We start from the raw sequence: 16,714 nt of genomic DNA on the forward strand, positions 1-16,714 counted from the left end.
TACAGCTTCCATATTTGATCCAAATCGTACCGCGCCAGCATCTCCAACTTCCAAACTGGGATCCAGCCAAAGGTTTGTAATACTTCAAACTGTTTGGATCCAGCATGCAAGGCAACTCGCTCCGTGTGAACGAAAACCATCACCGCAGCCACCAAGGAACCCAGCACCGTAGCCACCACGGCACCCAGCCTTCTAGCACTGCCATCGTGATCTAGAGCAGGCCGTAATGTAGGATGTGTGACGTCACTCGATGAGGCGGGCTTTTCTATTTGAGTATACGGAGCTGAGTGAAATATATTACTTTAATGCGTGTCGGTGCTCAATTTTATTTAGTGTAATGTGTGTATAAGATACTTTCACTTCTTACTGCATAATATGTTGCAGAAATAATTACAAAACTATGCTATTTTAATGTGAACGGAGTTTTACATGTTAACATAACCTGTTTGCATCAACATTTTAAGTTTGGAATGGAAGCTATTTTGAGATTTAATAAAGAAGAATTATTTATATTGTAATTTTAATTTAGCACATCTAATCTTCCTTACTTGTAGGTAGAAAATTTACCACAGTCCCTCCTATGAAATAAGTGTAGGTACATACGGTTGTGTTAATTCATCTGGTAGGTTAGATAAATAGAATTCAATACGACCCAGTATAGTAGGGAACAAATAAATAATACAATTAAATTGTTATTCAATGCAATGTGTGCATAAGTTCCGGCTAGTTCCATTTATTTGTTGCATAATGTGGCAGGAATAATTATAAAACTGTGTTATTTTTATGTGAAGAGAATTCACCATGTTAACATAACCTATTTGCGCCAACATTTTAAGTTGAGAACGAAAGCTATTTTGAGATTCAATAAAGAAGAATACATTTAGGATAAACTTCAGAATACGGTTATCTTCCTTACTTATAGGTAGAAAATTCATCACAGTCCCTCCTATGAAATGTACATACGGTTATATTACTTAACTAGGGTTAAACGAGCGCTGAGGTATAAATCCGGTAACTTCTGAACTGAAAACAGTTGAATTTATTTTTTGTGGAGATGCATTTTATCCTCTAAGCAAGGCATAATAAAAGCCTGAACTAACCGAACTAATTAGTATAATTATGCAAGGCGTATGAATACGAAGGGAACTACCTCAGCGCTAGTTTAGCCCTGGTAACATATTAAACTAATCAGACTGGATTACCGCATGAAAAGAATAAATACAATTGAAGTGTAGAAAAATTGCATTTACAAGTTATACGTAGCGTTATATATAATTATGATGCATAATTGCGAATATAGAAATAAGGCAAGTACTGATAGAGTAAACATAACCTATAATGTCAACACCTCAAAATATGCGTGCGGTGCAACTGATAATTGTTGAAACGTGCTTAAATGAATGTGCAAGAATTTCGTAATGAAGCGAGCGTGCTTTATTTCAATTAATTACAATACTAGATACTGTAACAGTAATGAAAACTATAAGGTATCATTTTTCATAATATACTATATCTATCTCGCTTTTAGTTCAAATTGTGTATATTATTCACACATAAGAAGGGCGCAATAATTTAAATTTAATAAAACAAATACGGTAAACTAACAATAATGCATTAGACAAGAGTAACATCAGTAACGCTGCACTTAGGCCTAATCATAATTTACTTTACATCCCAGTCAATATTTCACTTTCACATGTATATTATTACACATATTTACTGTTTATAACACCAAAAATTCACTTAACCACATAAGGGCGCGATATTTAATCGAAATAAAGGCAGATATTGCACATACGAACTTTGCCGGCAACAACGTAATTTTCACACCAAAAATAATATTATACCTTACGTTGCAAGTGAATTGTGTCTCAAGTGTCTCACAATCACTGTTTAAAATTTTACTGACGCGATTACACTGCATTTCTGAGAAATATATGTTATTTTTCATGTACTGCAACTAATTGATATGGTTGAAAGACCGCCCTTCGCGATCAGCTGTTAAGCGAGTCACGTGGTCTGCCTTACGGCCTGTATTAGATCACGATGGCAGTGCTTCTAGCCACCTCGGAATCCATCACAGAAACACGCACCGTCTGAATCAGGCTTAATATATACAGTCGCGCAACTTCAACACTTTTTTTGCCAACATTCAGGACACTAGCGCTCAAACGGCAGGCAAGGCACTGGTCATAGGGTTGATACAGCCGGCACATGCGTTAAAGGTATGCGAGATATTATAATAACGTTTTAATCATGCGTCGGAATAAAGGCAATGTGTGCAATGACGAAAATTCCAGTAACAACAAGTTTAAATCCCCGAATTTGTCGTTCTTCAGATTCCCTAAAGACCAAGAGAAAATCATAACTCAGTCAAAACCTATAATCCACGTTGTAGGTAGCCTACGTATTGTGTTCTATAAAACATTTATTAGTTATCAGTTACCTATTTGTATGTCAGGAAGGAGAATTTAAATAAAAACAAAGTAAATACCTGTTACAGTATATTATTGTTTTGCACAGATCATGTGTAAATGTGTAACCGTTCCGATTTTGGATAATGTATCTACAGTTTTTAATGCAAGTAATTCCATAATTTTTTTATTCGTGTTTTTTTCTTTATAATTTTCAAAAGTTGAATGTTATATTGCATTCAAGTAGGGATTATGGTGTTAATTTTTTGAAGAATTCGTGGCGTATTATAATCCTTTTGCAAAATATTCACTTCTTGAATAAATCCACACTGTGTCGATACATTTCTGATGTGTTGGTGTAGATTCATGTGGCAGACGTATTAAGTTCTCAAGAAATAAAAGAGCCTTTTTAAATTTAATATAAAAAGCAATTTTTTCTGTAATAACTTGCATGACTGCTATTGGCGTTGATTTTACATTACCAGTGATTATTTGAGCCGTTCAGAGCAGAAGTGGTATAAGTCAAAATTAGGTAATGAGGTTTAAAGTAAAAATTCTGTAAAATACAGCGCAAAGTAGCTATAAATATATCCTTCGAGCTATTCACTGACTACTAATAGTTTAAATAAATTCAATATTAACTGCTACTTTGCGCTGTATTTTACAGAATGTTTACTTTAACTCTCATTACCCATTTTTGATTTACACCACTTCTGCTCTGAAAATATAATTAGGCCTACATTTTCTGAGTTAATTGAAGTTACAATTTTTTCAACAAAGTTGTGTATTCATTTGTTCTCACCTACGTCATAATAACAGTAAGTGCATGTAAATTACGTATTATATAGGTAGGGTAAGTTAAAATTAAGCTTATGTGTGAAAACTGGAAATGTACTGTAAAATGAGGTAAACTTGCCATAAAATTTAAATGATAATATCAGCACTATTAGCGACTCAAAATAATAAAAAAAAAAATTGAAAAATAATGAACTTCATAAATCAATGTCTGTCAAATTAAGGTTTAAATCTCCCCCTTTTCTATTTTTAAGTTTACCTCAGCGGCCGAGTTTACCCCAATTTGCGGTATGGAAAATAGTTAATTTCTCAGGAAATAGGAAGAGGAATTCACCACGCGATGTACCCTACGAGATTTGCCCTACAATTTTGATTCTTCTCACAGAAAATATAGAGTTCCAATGGTTTATAAATATATTTAGGAATGAATTGAATTAACCGTCCACGTACAAACAATTATATTATTTCAAACCATGAGACGTGATCAGGGCCATGATTCAGTTGTAAGGAGCAGAAAGAATTTCGTTTATTCCCAGCTTCTGAAACTTGTAGTTTAACTGCGTGTGAAATTCTTCCAGGATTCTAAAGTAGAATTAGTAAGAACCATATACACTTATTGTATAACATAAAAATATATAATAAATTACGCAAAACCAGTTTTCTGATGTGTTATCAAATGTCGTGTGCACACTTTTAACTTGCCTGCCGCTAGAGGGCTACTGTCGCGCCAGCTGTCAAATGTTGGCATATTTTATACGTATGAGTTGCGTGACTGTATCTATATCTGTTAGACTGTGACTATTCTCAATCATTATCTTAGGCAGAGCCTTCTTTAGTTACAAGCCGGGGCCATACGTCGGCAACACTGTAATTACCTGTCACCCGGAGGCTGACCGTACAGTACACGTGTTTGTGCTAATGCCGATTTTCAATGTAAATTAATGTTACAATGTAAGTGTGTGTCGATGGAATTATGTTTGCGGTCGTACCAAACGTTAATTGTTGATGTATTATAAACTAAATGCGTGTTGGTGATAAAAAAAAACAAGACAATAAATGAAAATAAAATGGTTGCAGTCTTTGGGAATTTTTACGGTTATGGATGACAAAGTAATTGACTATTCTATTAAATATTGTATAACCACATTTTTATAGTCTTATTTGTGGTTTGTGTGTATCAGAATTCTAGTCAAATTGTTGGGTCTCGCCTGCTATATCAATAAAGTTACGCCGTTGGTTTTCAAAGTCATTGTAAACAGCTGTTTTGTGATCCCATAAATGTTGCAGTTTTGTTGAAGATTCGGAATGCCGGCAATGGTAAAGTTTAGCGGTCCCTGCTTAGATCGTTATTGCACGCATGCAAGTACAATGGGATTCAAAAGCACTGCCATAATAAAAGAAGGCTGACGATTTTATGCACTACCGTCTGTATCTTTAAAGTACAGACGGTAGTGGTTTTATGTATGCATTTGACGGCGTAGTTTACGAAGTCGACACTAGAGTGGCATAAAAAGCGCAATTATATTAATTTGTTTATGATTATATTTACACAATGAACGTCTGTCCCTTTAACCTCTCCTTTAAATGTCAGTCGACGGTTCGAACCCCGAAATGAAGTTATTCATTATTATATGTATATAAAAAGCGCAATTATATTAATTGTCTATGAATATATTTACACAATGAACGTCTGTCACTTTAACCTCACTTTTAAATGTCAGTCGACGGTTTAACCTCTCTTTTAAATGTCAGTCGACGGTTCGAACCCCGAAATTAAATTATTCTTTATTAGGCCGGTTACACACTATACCGAGAGATGTGTAATGTGAAATGTGCGCCGAGAAATGCGTCAGATCGAAAGCATTGTTTTAAATGGAACATCACACATTACAAAGAGTTTCTCGCTCACCTCGCGCGAGGTAAACACATTTCTCGTTCTGATCGCTAGCCCAGCGAATTTTTCAAGACACATTCGACCTCTGTCAACGATTATGATTACACATAGATATCAAGAAAACATCTTTCAGCTGTCTTAAATTCAGAAAACAGCAAAATTGTTCTAATATGTCAGATCAGCCATTGAAATTTTTCGGTGTCATATAAATACGTATGATGCACGAGACGATAACTATAATAATACTAAATTGAAGACGTCGGAAAAAGGAATGTAACATCACATTATTAAAATATGTGATGTAGGTAGGAATTTTAAAGCATTTATTTATAACAAATTATTGAACTCAATAGCTGAATAAATGTTTATCCCTTTTTAGTGAAATGATTGTGATAGTAAATAAAGCACTAATAAAATATGCTCCTGAAATAATTTTCCTCTCTATTGAAACATGAATTTACAGTTTTGTTCGTTATGTCTAAATTCGGGGGAGGTTTTCAAATAAAAGAAGAAATAAATATGGAAGAAGATAACCGATTTAATCAGACATTAATTAGGTTAGGTTTCTAATTTGCAATGCTAATCAACATAATATTGGATACCGGTACGAATGAAATTATGACTTCATGATCACATAATAATAATAATGAAAATATATGATTTTTATATTAGATATTACTGTATGTATTACTTGCTAGTCAACACGATAATTTATTAAGGATTCAGTTTTCATCATTGTAGGCCTACTCGTGATGAAAGGGTTGCATTATTGGACTGAAGAGAATGCTATTCCTGGTCATGAAAAAGTGAACAGTACCATCCGTTTCGCGGTAAAGTGAAATACAATTTCCTACATTCCGTTTAATATAGTGAGGGAATAATGGTATTTCTCCAGAAAAATTACACCAAAGAAAGGCACAATTTTCATTCGTTTCACTAGCTTCTACGAGTTGTATAATATGATAAAAACATGGTTTTGGTTTGCAGCCACAAATATTGTACTTTCAGGATAAAAATCTTTTAATGCTTGTGTATTCTAATGCGATTTTGTAGCCCACACTTATTAAAATTATACAAATTTTATTTTTCTGTATTTTAATGGATTGTTGCAGCCCCCTCACTTGTTACAAATATAACACTCGTTAGGTCCAAGATGCAATACTATGAAAACTGGTCATTTCCCTAGTAATCCGTGCTGGAACTATTGCGTCTGATCTTGATAATTTGTCCAAATATTTTATATAATTGGGTGCAATGAAAGAAGCTCCAACACCTCCTCTGTTATGACCACATTATCAGTTACTTAAAGCCGTGAAAAAAAATTGAAAACGCATAGTTCCAGAGCCACTTTCGCATCAAAGAGTCTGTCAAATACACTTATTGCAGTTTTATACAATATAAATCTCTTTCTTTTCATAGTAATGGAGTAACAACCAAAATTTAAATTCTCAAAGAAAATAAACAAAAGTTATATTTCATTAATTTATATTTTGCACCACGGAATTATGTAAATTACTTACCATTTTAATATTATTAACCTGTTGGTTCTTGGTTTGATCCACTGCTATATTTTTATTAACAAATTGGATGATTTATAAGGTTCAAACTATAGGCTACAACATAATAAACATAGAAAAAACACAATTATTTGTATATTAACATTTTATTCATATTATGCTAAGAATATGAATATATCATTTAACCTTTCATATGTCTCTTGAGAAGAGATACAAAAGTCTTTGAAATGGAACGCGACATATCACAAAACTCGTATTCAAACAATATTTTCTGTTTCACAGTTTCCAACACATCTTTCAAATCACCCACTGATTTCACCACTCGCCATTTATACTGTTGCAATGTCTTATTCTCTTTTTGTACACAAAACTATCCTTTCCTTAACTTCCTTATTCTTCTTCGATAGAACCCGAATTTCATTTTCAGTATCAGCTTCCAATGACATAATGGAGGTCCCAACTTCGTCTACAACTGTCACAGTCGTTGCTTACGGGATTATACAAGCTGGCGCATAGCACGGTCGAGAGTAGGTCTCTGTGAGTCATGACAATTTCTGCCGCTAGGTTCGCCTCTCTGCCCTATGAAATGATGAATAGTACCATTACAAAGCATTGTGCATCGTGAAAATAGTTCGATTAATTGTGCATTACTGATTGAGTACGAATATCATAAATATGCCAAGCATATTACAGTGTTATTTGAAGTTTGTTCTGCTAAGTTATATTGGAAAATTGTCTGTGTTTTGCTATGTGAAGAACTCTGTACCAACAGGTCGTATCTTTATAGGTTAAGGTAAATGTCAAAGTTCTCTCATATAACAAGCAATGCTATGTTAAAAGTGGCGAATTGCATTTTCCGACTCTCGAATGATGTGACCCGAAATGTAAAATAATTTCATGCATTGTTTCACTTACCAAGCATTACTGATATAGGCCTAATGAAAATGTGAACGACGTGATGTAAACATTGAAGATAATGTTGTTACTGTTTTCACTTTCTCTTTTAGAAAATACCGACAAAAGTAATGAATTATCTTCATGCTGTACTTATTAGGTAATTAATGTGTATTTGTCTGTATTTTAGACCTGTGTATTGTTACGTAATTATCAGTGAATTTGGTTAGAGAACTTAACAAGGTTAGTATGAGATTAGGTAATGCACCTCAAACTGTAACTAATAATGGCTGCTGCCGAAATAGGCTGAGGTGGTTATCGTGTGAAACAAATTATATCTGGAATATCTAGTTTTATTATATACGGATACGTAAAGTTTTTTTTTTTGTTTGTTTTAGCATGTGTTTGTAATTTTGTGAGGTTATGTCTAGCCTAATTTCTTGTTATTCTTGTATCATTACCAATACATTAATTTATTTTATATTCATTTCAGGTGTTACATCTATGGTGGCAACTCTACTTATGTTAGGATATGAAGTAACAGTATATATTCAACTTCATCATTTGCAAAAAATTAAAGAAAACTGTATGTGTTCGACTCATTCCATCGTCATTTCTTCTTATGTATGTGAACCACGTTCGTTCTAAAAGTGCTACAATATATGAACACTATAGACAACGTGATGGAACAATTTACAAGTTACTGTTAAAATGCTCAACATTTTCAAGTGGTGCTATACCCATTGTTTCAAAATGTACATACATATTTTTACATTTCTATAAGAGGTGTCATAAATTATTTCAGCATATTTGTAAATTCTTCAAAATTAATTCTTCTAATTAATACCATAAAGTAATGAAATAATATAGCCTAGGCCTATATATGATTTTATACTACCGGTATTGATGTTGATCTTGGTAAATTAATCCAATTTCACACTGTTGTCTCTTGTATTGTGGTTCATAACAATTATAACAGTATGTACGTGGAAATGTTTTTAAAATAATAAATTCTAGCTCATGATTTTAAGTGGTCGTTTCAATGGGAGGTTATATTGGAAAGATGATCACAAATGGATAATTTACTGCAAGATACAAGAACTGAATATAAGTGAGTGTTCCGTTGAAAGTGAAAGTGAAAATTTCGTTTTACAAGAGCTAAGTAGGCGTACACGCACTAAAATACTACAGCGTTTACTATTACTATGCTCAATAGATTAATCAGTAGGCCTATAGAAATGTTTTCACCACTGCAAGAAAAAATCGCGCAATAATTATACTTCTCAGTTATTGTGACGTCCGTATTTTTTTTTAAAAAGAGAGGGAAAAGTTAGGCCTTCTTGCAAAAGCGTAATTATGAATTCAAGGAAATTAAAGATAATGCAGTACCTTAATTAGTTGCAATATCTTATTTAATAACAATATTAATAATATTAGGTGAAAAGGGTAGGCTATAGTGCGTATATGTAAGATGTCAAGTTAATTTATTTCCGGAAATGTTTGGTGTATGAACTGAAGTACAGAGGAGACAGTCCCTCAGTTTATATGTAATATGTTTTAATATCAAGAATGACAGCCTTTTATTGTAATATAATTGAGGAGTAGAAGTTTGGAAATTACGTCTATTGTCCATAAAATATTGTACGAAGCATTTAATAAGCAATGATGAGTCCTTTAAATGTCCCAAATGTCAATGTCTTTTAAGTGTTCTGCTATGAATATATAGGGCAGAACAGCGCTCCGAGCGGCGGAATTGGCATTACGAGGGAACCACTTCAGACTCGTTTTTCAAGCTCTATGCGCCAGCTTGTATAATCTCGTAAGCAACGGTCACAGTAGAGAGAAGGAGAGAAAGATTTCAGCAAACTTCCGTTTTACTCTCCTTCTTTCCTGAAAACAATAATTCATATAACATAACGAGCCTACTTTATACACAGTAGTAAATAGATATACCAATATTATTTTGGTTAACTATCAGTGTAATATTTATCTAACCTTTGGTTCTTCAGGTTGCAAATATATACTGCACAGCCCCCTTTCTGAAACATATATGATAAGGTCGTGCGATCCATATCCTCCTCCCTGAAGTGACTGGAACAAATTGTGCTGCAACGACAACACGAGGTGTCCGAATATCTTTAACCTCAGGATCCTTTGAAAAACTGTAACACAAGTTAAATTTAAATATTAATAAACTACAGACGATAACAACTCCGGATATTTACGTATGTAATGTCATTAGTCTCTCATACATACCCATGATATGATAGGATATTCCAGGTAAATTCTTGGACTCCTTATTTCCATCTGCCATATATCACACCGGATCGACGTATTTAAATTTAACAAAATATTACTAAAAAAGTTTAAAACAACACAACTAGGCCATGAAAATACAATGATAGGTTAAATTAAGATGGCTACCGCGCGACACTGGCAACTATTTTATATTCTGCACTCTTGGTTCGATTACACATTTCTCGGCGCTGTGTGTGGACCGTTGCCACTGCCATCGTGATCTAACAAGGTATATGGATTTACTTTCAACCATATGAATTAGTTGCAGTGCATGAAGAATAACATATATTTCTCAGAAATGCAGGTAATTGCGTCAGTAAAATTTTAAACAGTGATTGTGAGACACTTGGGACATAATTTACTTGCAATTTAAGGTATAATATTATTTTTGGTGTGAAAATTACGTTGCAGGCAAAGTTCGTATGTGTAATACCTGCCTTTATTTCGATTAAATATTGCGCCCTTATGTGGTTAAGTGAAATTTTGGTCTTATAAACAGTAGGCTAAATATGTGTAATAATATATACGTGAAAGTGAAACACTGACTGGCATGTAAAGTAAGTTGTGATTAGGTCGAAGTGCAGCGTTACCGATGTTACTCTTGTCTAATCCATTATTGTTAGTTTAACGTATTTGTCTTATTAAATTTAAATTATACGAGTAAATAACACGACGTTTGATAATATACACAATTTGAACTAAAAACGAGATACATACAGTATATTACGAAAAATTATACCCTATAGTTTTCATTACTGTTATAGTATCTAGAATTGTAATTAGTTGAAATAAAGCACTCATGCTTCATTACAAAATTCTTGCACATTCATTTATGCACGTTTCAACAATATTCAGTTGCATCGCACGCATATTTTAATGTGTTGAAGTTATAGGTTATGTTTATTCTATTAGTACTTGCCTTATTTCCATATTCGCAATTATGCATTATAATTAAGCATAACGCTACGTATAACTTACAAATGCAATTTCTCTACACTTCAATTGTATTTATTCGTTTCAGACGGTACTCCAGTCTGAAGTCTGATTAGTTTAATATGTTACTAGGGCTAAACTAGCGCTGAGGCAGTTCCCTTCGTATTCATACATCTTGCATATACAAATTAGTTCGGTTCGTTCAGGATTTTAATATGCCTTGCTTATAGGATCAAATGCATCTCCACAAAAAATAAATTCAACTGTTTTCAGTTCAGAAATTACCGGAACTATACCTCAGCGCTACTAAGTAATATAACGTATGTACATTTCATATGAGGGACTGTGGTGAATTTTCTACCTATAAGTAAGGACGGTAACCGTGTTCTGAAGTTTATCCTAAAAATATATTCTTCTTTATTAAATCTCAAAACCGTTTTCGTTCTCAACTTAAGCCTAAAATGTTGACGCAGATAGGTTATGTTAACATAGTAAATTCTCTTCACATAAAAATAACACAGTTTTATAATTATTCCTGCCACATTATGCAACACATAAATGGAACTTATGCACATATTACATTGAATAAAAATTTAATTGTATTATTTATTTGTTCCCTACTTTACTGGGTTGTAATGAATTATATTTATCTAACCTACCAGATTAACCCTCAAACGGAGTTGTGGGGTCTTTTTCGATACCAGGCAAATTATATACCCCTGACATTCCTTAACCATTGCTTTCTTTCCCTAAATCTTTTGTGGACCTTTTCCTTTTGTCAAACTTAATCCATTGGCTGTGTCGTTGACCAGCAGGTACCGTTATTTATTTCCAGTAATAGCTAAAATATTGAGCGGTATCCTTTTCGACCCCACAACTTCAGTTGTGTATCTGCACCTTGTCAATGTACAACCAACGAGTTTTCATAGTGGAGTATGGCTACTAATGCGCGTAAAAGTGTATCAGTTCTCGATTCTGGTTTCCCACGCTTTGTAAACTGTGTTGTAGATAAAAGTGAAGGCAGTGATGCGAGTGGATGTGAAGACGAAAATGATCCGGACTATAATTCTGAACATGACACGGATTCAGAACAAGATTACGACTCGGATGGAGTGGATGATGATGTAAACCAACCAAGTGGTGATTCATTGAATTTCTATGGTAAGAATGGATGCAAATGGTGGGCTACCGAACCTAATAGAAACAGGAGAACACCAGCACACAATATTGTAATAAAAGTTCCTACACTGAAAGGAAGAGCTAAAAATTTAGGGAATTCGTGCAATTCTTTACAGGCATGAGAATGTTTATTTACAGAAAACATGATTACAGAAATTGTTATACACACAAATGAGAAAATTAGTTCCTATAGACCAAATTTTTCTGATACAACTCGTACAGAATTGAGAGACACTAATGCAGTAGAGCTGAGGGCACTTTTCGTGTTTCTATATTACACAGCAGTTTTCAAATTGAACCATGAAAGTCTCGAGTCCATGTATGCAACTGATGGCACTGGAAGGGATATTTTACGTGCCATTCCTTCTATCAGACGAACATACATTTTGATATATTGCTTGCGTTTTGATGATTTTGCAACACGAGCAACAAGGAAGGAAATTGATGCATGTGCAGCAGTGTCGTATATTTTTCACAAAATGGTTGAAAACTCTCAGGTTTGCTATAATATATGTTCTTATGCCTGTGTAGATGAGATGCTAGTAGGTTTCCGTGGCCGCTGCAAATTTAGGATTTGCATGGCTAGTAAGCCGGAGAAATATGGGCTGAAAATTATGATTTTGTCTGATGCTAACACTAATTATCTCTTGAATGCATATACATATGCTGGGAAAGACAGTGATGAGATAGGTCTGACAGCACAAGAAAAAACGCTGCAGGAACCAACACAATCAGTACTGAGATTAGTGAAGCCTATTTGTGGAAGTAACAGAAATGTTACAGCTGACAATTACTTCACTTCCATGGAGTTAGTTTCCGCACTCAAAGAACGTAAGCTAACTTATGTGGGGACGATGCGGAAAAACAAGAAAGACATTCCACAAGAATTTCAGGCAAACAGGAAGCGTAAAGTAGGCTCAACTGAATATGGTTTCGAAAATGACCGCACATTAATTTCTCACGTGCCTAAGAAAGGAAAGTCCGTTATTTTTCCCTCTAACATGCATCATTCGGTAGACACATCCTGAGTCAGGCAAGCCTGAAATTATTTCGTTCTGTAATAGTGCAAACGGAGGCATAGATAGCCTTGACCAAAAGTGTATTACATATAGTAACAGCATACGAACCCGAAGATGGTCTCTGGCTATTTTCTATGCAATTCTGAATAATACTGGTGTCAATTCTTATATATATATTACAAACATAATTCAAGGACTAGCCTATATACTCATTTCCCGCTTTGAATTCCTGAAAACGCTAGGAAGGCAACTTACAGAGCCATACCTACATGAAAGGCTTGTAATTGACCGACTCCCGAAGGAACTCAGAACGATTTTTTTAAAGGATTTTGAAGAAACCTCTGCCAAAGAAGGAACACAAGAGAAATCGAAAAGAAAACGTTGCGCATTGTGTCCTCGTTCAAAAGAGAAGACAAACCAGTACTGTGTTAGTTGTGACCGTCCAGTTTGCCAGGCCTGCCGATCAGTTACATATAGAGAGAGTGGAGAATAAAGGAAATCCAGTTTGACAACAATGTATGCAACCAGACTGACATTTTAGTGTGATTACTAGGTACATTTGAATGTGATGGTTGTAAAGAAAATATGATAAAATGGAACTTTATCTTTTACAATAATTTTAAATTAGCTCACAAAATGTCATACAGTCTTTCGAAGTTACACTATGTTATGATTTATTGTTTTTCAAAGTTTTACACAAATTACTAATAATAATATTGTACTCATATTAATTATATGTCCTTAACTTATGTAAACAAACTTAATAATAATCACATTCCTATTAGATCATCTTAAAATGTAAACAAAATTAATATTTTACTTCCTTTTGTAGTGGTATCGTTTTTGACCCCACAACTCCACTTATGTCATAGAACAGTCACAACTCCGTTTGAGGGTTAACACACAACTGTACATACACTAATTTCATAGGAGGGACTGTGGTAAATTTTGTACCTACAAGTAAGGAAGGTAGACGTGCTAAATTAAAATCACAATATAAATAATTCTTCTTTATTAAATCTCAAAATAGCTTCCATTCCAAACTTAAAATGTTGATGCAACCAGGTTATGTTACCATGTAAAACTCCGTTCACATTAAAATAACACAGTTTTGTAATTATTTCTGCAACATATTATGCAATAAGAAGTGTGAAGGGGTCTTATACACACATTACACTAAATAAAATTGAGCGCCGACACGCTATAAAGTAATATCTTTCTCTCAGCTCCGTATACTCAAATAGAAAAGCCCGACTCATCGAATGACGTCACACAACCTGCATTACGGCCTGGTCTAGATCACGATGGCAGTGCCGTTGCTTACGAGATTATACAAGCTGGCGCATAGAGCTTGAAAAACGAGTCTGAAGTGGTTCCCTCGTAATGCCAATTCCGCCGCTCGGAGCGCTGTTCTGCCCTATATATTCATAGCAGAACACTTAAAAGACATTGACATTTGGGACATTTAAAGGACTCATCATTGCTTATTAAATGCTTCGTACAATATTTTATGGACAATAGACGTAATTTCCAAACTTCTACTCCTCAATTATATTACAATAAAAGGCTGTCATTCTTGATATTAAAACATATTACATATAAACTGAGGGACTGTCTCCTCTGTACTTCAGTTCATACACCAAACATTTCCGGAAATAAATTAACTTGACATCTTACATATACGCACTATAGCCTACCCTTTTCACCTAATATTATTAATATTGTTATTAAATAAGATATTGCAACTAATTAAGGTACTGCATTATCTTTAATTTCCTTGAATTCATAATTACGCATTTGCAAGAAGGCCTAACTTTTCCCTCTCTTTTTAAAAAAAAATACGGACGTCACAATAACTGAGAAGTATAATTATTGCGCGATTTTTTCTTGCAGTGGTGAAAACATTTCTATAGGCCTACTGATTAATCTATTGAGCATAGTAATAGTAAACGCTGTAGTATTTTAGTGCGTGTACGCCTACTTAGCTCTTGTAAAACGAAATTTTCACTTTCACTTTCAACGGAACACTCACTTATATTCAGTTCTTGTATCTTGCAGTAAATTATCCATTTGTGATCATCTTTCCAATATAACCTCCCATTGAAACGACCACTTAAAATCATGAGCTAGAATTTATTATTTTAAAAACATTTCCACGTACATACTGTTATAATTATTATGAACCACAATACAAAAGACAACACTGTGAAATTGGATTAATTTACCAAGATCAACATCAATACCGGTAGTATAAAATCACATATAGGCCTAGGCTATATTATTTCATTATTTTATGGTATTAATTAGAAGAATTAATTTTGAAGAATTTACAAATATGCTGAAATAATTTATGACACCTCTTATAGAAATGTAAAAATATGTATGTACATTTTGAAACAATGGGTATAGCACCACTTGAAAATGTTGAGCATTTTAACAGTAACTTGTAAATTGTTCCATCACGTTGTCTATAGTGTTCATATATTGTAGCACTTTTAGAACGAACGTGGTTCACATACATAAGAAGAAATGACGATGGAATGAGTCGAACACATACAGTTTTCTTTAATTTTTTGCAAATGATGAAGTTGAATATATACTGTTACTTCATATCCTAACATAAGTAGAGTTGCCACCATAGATGTAACACCTGAAATGAATATAAAATAAATTAATGTATTGGTAATGATACAAGAATAACAAGAAATTAGGCTAGACATAACCTCACAAAATTACAAACACATGCTAAAACAAACAAAAAAAAACTTTACGTATCCGTATATAATAAAACTAGATATTCCAGATATAATTTGTTTCACACGATAACCACCTCAGCCTATTTCGGCAGCAGCCATTATTAGTTACAGTTTGAGGTGCATTACCTAATCTCATACTAACCTTGTTAAGTTCTCTAACCAAATTCACTGATAATTACGTAACAATACACAGGTCTAAAATACAGACAAATACACATTAATTACCTAATAAGTACAGCATGAAGATAATTCATTACTTTTGTCGGTATTTTCTAAAAGAGAAAGTGAAAACAGTAACAACATTATCTTCAATGCTTACATCACGTCGTTCACATTTTCATTAGGCCTATATCAGTAATGCTTGGTAAGTGAAACAATGCATGAAATTATTTTACATTTCGGGTCACATCATTCGAGAGTCGGAAAATGCAATTCGCCACTTTTAACATAGCATTGCTTGTTATATGAGAGAACTTTGACATTTACCTTAACCTATAAAGATACGACCTATTGGCAAATACTGTAGATACTAATACCGGAAAGCTGGCTCTCATATGTGCGACATCAACTAACAGCGCTCCAAGCGGAAAGGTTTGAATAAGTTGACGAGAGGGTCGGCCGTGCGAGAGGAGATCGAAACATTTCTTGTGTTGCCTGCAGCGAGCTAGAAGTAAGAATAGTTGCCTGTCTAAGAAGCTGTGATGCTAGCAAATATGATTGCAATATAAAATGTTTCGAAATATAATATTGTAAGCCTTATAAAGCACAAAATTTATCTTGTTATAGATAACTTGGAGAATGCTAGAACTCCTAAAAGACAAAAAATTTCGTCTGAGAAAAAAATACGTTTCTTACTAACAAACTAAGGAATGCGCAGAAAATTATGTCAAAACAAAGGAAACTCATTGAAACCCTGAGAGTTGACGTACAAAAATTGAAAAAAATCTCATTCATCTTTAGAATGTGTTCAATTGCTGGTAGAAGATTCATTTCTTAAATCTCAGTTGAAGCTAAG

The 16,714-nt window shown here is 33.8% G+C and overlaps 1 protein-coding gene and 1 long non-coding RNA gene across 2 annotated transcripts in view; one reads left to right on the plus strand and one right to left on the minus strand.

Moving 5' to 3' along the window:
* Window positions 1–9,275: 9,275 nt before the first annotated feature.
* On the minus strand, window positions 9,276–9,959 carry LOC138701586 (uncharacterized). Its single transcript, XR_011332624.1, has 3 exons — window positions 9,771–9,959; window positions 9,510–9,676; window positions 9,276–9,404 (listed from the first exon to the last, which is right to left on the minus strand). It is a non-coding gene; the product is annotated as an uncharacterized lncRNA (long non-coding RNA).
* A 33-nt stretch (window positions 9,960–9,992) lies between these two features.
* LOC138701584 (aldehyde dehydrogenase family 16 member A1-like) overlaps window positions 9,993–16,714 on the plus strand; it is a 113,544-nt gene continuing 106,822 nt past the window's right edge. The window contains exon 1 of the mRNA XM_069828627.1: window positions 9,993–10,041. The gene's annotated coding sequence lies outside the window, so the exon portion shown is untranslated. The remainder of the gene's footprint in view (window positions 10,042–16,714) is intronic.

The sequence above is a fragment of the Periplaneta americana genome, chromosome 6 (genome assembly GCF_040183065.1).
Source record: "Periplaneta americana isolate PAMFEO1 chromosome 6, P.americana_PAMFEO1_priV1, whole genome shotgun sequence".
Taxonomy (NCBI): domain Eukaryota; kingdom Metazoa; phylum Arthropoda; class Insecta; order Blattodea; family Blattidae; genus Periplaneta; species Periplaneta americana.